Genomic DNA, 6,000 nt, shown 5'->3' with positions numbered 1-6,000 from the left:
ACAGCTGCCTTCACACCCCACTCACCACACACACACACACACATTCAAGCACAATGAATGACAGCTTTGCCACCCTGTGACAGACCTGCGACATCCACCTACAGCCAACAGGCCCAAGGATGAAGAGGTGGAAGGGTTGAGGATTAGACGGAGGTTGCGATAGTGTGTCTTGAGGCTAGACAAGAGACAGATACAGGGATGGACAAGACACCAAAGGGCTGGTGGATGGATGGTTATATGTCAGAGGTCAGGTGGAGATATAAGGGAAGCTTGGAGAGGGAGAGGAATAAAAGGAGGAAGAGGATGATGAGCGAGAATGACACAAAGAGAAAATAGAAAGTAGACAAATAAGTACGTGAAAGAGAAATATTTGTCAAGAAAAGAAGCCTTGGTGATGTTAAGGCTGGAAAGTGTAAGACAGTAAATTGAGCTGCATCGCAAATTACACATAGCAACTGATAAAAAGCACACAGGCAATAAGCTGCCACAGAGAACAATTCATCATCTCCTCAAAAACCAAACTGCTGCTGCCTCTCATCGGGTTCTTGAAAACTCGTCTCTCCCGCATCGCCTCAGGCCATCCATTTGCAAGCAATCCCACCCCCAACCCTTCCCCCCTCGAGGAAACACAGCCCCTCTAACTGATAAGTGCCAAGGACTTGGGGGTATTTGGGAGTTGAAGGGTGGTGGGAGCGCAGTATCCATTGTTGAGGCGCCTTCATCGGAGCGCGATGGCAGACAGCGTTCTCTTCATGGCTCCCTAATGCGACGAGACATGCCCGACATTCCACACCACATAAATCAAAAGAGAGCTCTGGACTTCATACATATGTGCTCACACAAACATACACTCATCCAACAAGGGTTAAGGAGACAACGAGACAGAAAAAAAAAAGAGAAAAACAATGAGTGTTTCCCTGCTATGGGTTGAGGCAGATTTCAGATGTATGTATTCTTTCCCCCATTAGTTTGCTCTGTATCATTTTGTTGATCTTTTCCCGTGAACCAATTGCATGTCACGGTTGAGAGGGCCTGTGTGTCCTCTGACGATGACAGACGTGTTTTTGACATCAGCGTTGGGTTATTCATCTATATGCTTGTTTGTTTGCATCTCGCTGTCCTCTTCCATTCATTCAGTCCTCCAGAGTTGGCACAGTGACAATCCGTGGAATATAAAAGTTGATCGGATTGGATTTCCGGAAAGCCAAGAGAAAGTGAAGTCAACAACAGGCTCACACAAGGTCAAAACCACCACTTTGAGGAGGAAATAAATACAACTGGAGCTCCTTCTATGCTCTTGAGTTGTGATGGAAATGGATGAAAGAGGAGATTAGAGCAGGGAAAGGTTTCAAAGATGTGTCCTTTGTCTTCACTTGAAATTTTGTGAAAGGAAGACTTCAGTGACATTTCAGGGAAAAAATAAAGCTGCACTATAGGAAAGGATTCTCACCTGTCAGCAGAATTCACACCAGAAACTCTGTCAAAAGCTAGTTTCAGAACATGACACATTTTTCTTTTTTTTTTCACCTGAGACACCAGGTGTGTGTCATTGTACCAATTATGCAGTAATTTATGATTGTTTTTTAGGCTTTTAACAGACACGGCACAAAGCACTTGAGTAATAGTTGATGGCTATATTAGCATATTCAGATTAATAATTCTTTGAGTATATGTGTGGTGCTTTTGCTGCAAAAAAAATACAGATATGTAGTAAAATACACACACAATTACACACACATACAGACAACCTCGTGCTGTGCTTTGGGGCAGGCTCACCGTAGGCCTTTTCCCAAAGCAGAGGTGATGTGTCCTGATCCACTAATGTCAACATCGCAGCCAGGGTCCGAGCGCTGTCAAACACACTAACACACAACCTTTTCCAGCTAACACTAACACAGTAAGAGTGTATGATTATGTGCATGCCCAAAATGCCAAGTGCTCCCTTGTCCCTACTCAATATTTGACAGAGTTCCTCTATTGTGTTACCTTACCTTGCCTAAGGTGAACATGCATGTGCAATGTGCAAGTAGCCTACAGTGGCGAGTGTGTATATGTGTGCATATACAGTGTGTGATCTTTTCTTTTCAATGATGTTTGTGATATTTCACATGTATTCATTGTATGAATTGGTTCACATATTCATGCAGTATTCAGTATTTGTATGTGACTATTACAAGACACAGTCATGCAACATGCAGGATGGTGATATGCTTTCTTGTTTCACATTAATAAAAAAATATGTGTAAACTTTTAAATTAAACAACATCGAGGATGAGGAAGGCAGCACTATAAGCTCAGAGGTTCATAACAACACTCATTATCAACAGTCATTTGGGACAAATAAATAGTAAAATCAGAGACCATTACCTGCATTTAACTATTCAAGTTGTGTCCAAAACTGCACCATTCTTATTATCTTCCAAATAAAATCTTATAAAACTGAAAGTAAATCTGACAGCAGAGGTGTGTGAGTAGGTCAAATTGATGTGAGATGAGGCACAAAGGAACACAACCTCTTTGGTGCTAAACAAAAAACAATTGCTGATGTATTTTTGCATTAGATTTCCAAAACATCCGCTTCTCATCAGGATGTTAAAAAATCAGCTTCTCATCAGGATGTTTATGCAGCAGACTATTTCTTTTTATTTGCATTTTATGTAGATGAAGTTTGAGATTGTGTAGATAACTCTCACTTTGTCTCTGTCCAGCCAAAGTTGCTCTTGCTAACAATCGTTTGGGTTTTTTTTTTTTCTTTTGATTAGTCTAACAAACTTCTTCATATCTGAGAGTTTTTGAGGTGACACATACTAGACAACAGGATTTAATTTGAATCACTATTTTGTTGTTTGAATACTTTTGCAAATTTTTATTTAATTCCATATGCTTACATATATGCTTTCCTCCTCAATACATAGACTTATTTCTTCCTTTGTCTCCCCAGTTTAAATAATATCTCCTGCATTGTGTCACATACACAATAGCCGATTCAGAATACATTTTGATAAACATATTATGCCACGAATATGTGCCGAGCATGATCTGTCAAGATAGAACAGGGCAGGCACACAGCACATGAACACACATCAGATACTGGAGACAACATGCGGTGAAGGCATGTAGGTGTTGGAGCGTGAAGGGTTTTCCCTGCTAATACGGATATAATGATGTGACTATAACTATATCAACGGCATCAATGTGAGGGTATGTGTGTGTGTGTGTGTGTACGTGTCTCTGTGTGTGCTGCCTGATCACAGGAGCGGATGTTTTGTTGATCTGCCGGATGATTCTTCATGACTCACACCTCACGAAGGAGAGGGTTGAAGATAGATAGAGGTAACAAAGAGATAGATAGAGGTTGATAAACAAGAGGAGACAACAGCTAGTGTGTTGTTTTGACTGTGCTGAGAGGGAAGTGAAGCCGACAGTGAGCTGGCCTACATTCATGTACTGTAACTTCATGTGCGAGGGGAAACAAAGACAGCCCTGTGTCTACCTAATTATTCATCCGCAGAGAGAAAGAGAGAGTGTGTGATGTCGTTAGGTGTGTTTGTGTTTGTATGTGTGCATATGCTGCGGATGCTGTGCATGATGCATCATCTTGACAGTGTGTGTGTGTATATGTGTGTGTTTGTGTCAGGATCTAGATGAGACAATGTCACTCTCTTTTTTTTTTTCAAGGGGACATACTTGATAACATTTTCACTTTCAGACTCTGAAAGTGGTTTTAATCTCCATCAAATCTCCCAAAAGACACACATTCACACACACACACACGCACACGTACACAACATATCACAGCACAGTCATCTCTGGCATTTCAGTGATTTAGAGCGTCATCCCCGGTTGCCACTAGCGTGAAGCTGTGATCTTCACATATATGACACCTCAGCTCAACAAGGTCCATACAAACACACACACACACACACACACACAAGCGAGAGCACACACACATACAGACACTGAAGGGACGTCTCTTCTCTGTCTCTCCTGCCGTCACATTCTCACTTCCTGATTTAGTCAGACAGAGACCAATCCTTTGGGACACGGAAACACTTCTCTCTTTCGCTCCCTCGCTCCTTTCTCCATCCCACCCCTTTTCTTGATCTGTTGCTCCCTCTCGTGGGGATGGAGGGAGGCGGGGCCGGAGGTTAGACAGATGGAGGCGGGTGATACACCGATATACAGCCAGTCTCAGGTTTGCTCCTGCGGGAATGCTGTGATGGAGAAGGAGAGAGAGAAGGGGAAGTGGAGGGAAAGACATGGAAGTCTCACTCAGGCTTTTTTTTTTTTTTTTTTTTTTTAACCAGTCATGAGAAGACAGAGAGATGTCAGGCTTGTTAGAAACAGAAATAGAAAATCAGGTTATCGCTGAATGAAAGTGCCACATGTAGAATTTTTAAACATTGTAATGGTAATATTTACAAATTACTGTAGTCATATGTGTTTCCATTGTGGTATAAGTTTTAGTGTTTCTCTAGGACAGGCCCACATTTCCCATAAACCACATTGTTTATTCTTTTAACCCTTTAATACACAATTTTTACCCCTTCTGTTTCCCCTTAAGTAGCTTTAAGGTTGTTAAAATCATCTTATTCCACACTGTCTGACAGTATCATGCAGTATATATTCTGTATCAGCTTGTCCAAGCTTCTCCAAAATATATGATATCTACATTGAATTAAATATTCAAACCCAAGACATGTTTTTTTATGGCTGCCCAATTCAACCCAATACAAATATTCGTTTGCATCATTATACATGTTTACCTAAACATCTGTCTGACATATTTGTAGTATGTTTTGTACAGTATGAGTTTGTAATGACTGGCCCATCAGCTGACCACTGCGTGTTAAAGGGTTTTAATGTCATCACTCCACATGTTTTTGTCAAGTCTGTCATTTTACTGACAGACATGTTGCAAGCACTTCTTCCCAAGTGTTTTGTACTTGTTTCCCAACCTGCTCAGAAAGAACAGTGTCCTTTCTGCTTTGTGCCACATAACAACAGAATATTTCTGTCAAAATACTGACAACACTCAATTTAAAATACAGTGTAGAGGCTGAAAAATGCTGCCAGTTTCATCAGTGATGATTGTTGCTTGCTGTTTTATGTCTTTTGCTTTCCTATATTTTGTTCAGTATTTCTTTTGTTTCATTATTTCGTGTTCTTGATATTATAATTTTTATATTTTATTTTGAGGGAAGGTCCACTATACGCAAACCTATGACACCTTTACCACTGCTGCCACATCTGTGTTACATTTGTTATCTGTTTTTATTCTGTTTGTATAAATGCAAAATAATAATGAATAATTCATTACATAATTGCACAGAAATAAGAGTAATTGTATAATGTTTATTTTTTAATCCTTATTTAACCAGAAAAAAACCTCATTTAAACATAAAATGTATTATTTATTTAATTTTATTCTTTTATTTATTAAAATTGATTATTTTCCAGAGCGTACTGGCCAAGGTAGATGACAATAACCTTAAGCATTAACAGACTAACAACATAAAACAAAATATACAATAAATCAGAATTGGACAGAAATTATATTATACATTACTAATACGATCGGATAAAAGATTCAATCCTACAAAAAACCCAAATGGCACCTAAGACCATTCTAAACCAATAATCAATCTAAACTGCAGCAATAATTCACAGAGAGAGACTCATTTTTGAAATATTTAATATAAACTGTGCATAGTTCCCTTATAGATTATCACAATAACACTATATTTCTTAGACAAATATACACCAAGAGGGTGAGGCAGCAAGAAATGTGAGAAGAGGAAGAGAGAGAGAGAGAGAAAAATGAGATAACCAGAAAATGTTTGGCTGAGTAAGCACAAGTCTGGAGGTATAAATAACAGTACATGAAATCGCTGGTGTAGAAAAAAATAATAGCACATGAAATTACTGGTGTAGGCTACTGTGATCGGACCCTCTATTTGCTAGCTGGGTGGAGAGACACGGATTCAAAGTTGACTTCTA

Source organism: Thunnus albacares, chromosome 14, assembly GCF_914725855.1.
Source record: "Thunnus albacares chromosome 14, fThuAlb1.1, whole genome shotgun sequence".
NCBI lineage: Eukaryota > Metazoa > Chordata > Actinopteri > Scombriformes > Scombridae > Thunnus > Thunnus albacares.
This window is presented reverse-complemented; position numbering follows the sequence as displayed.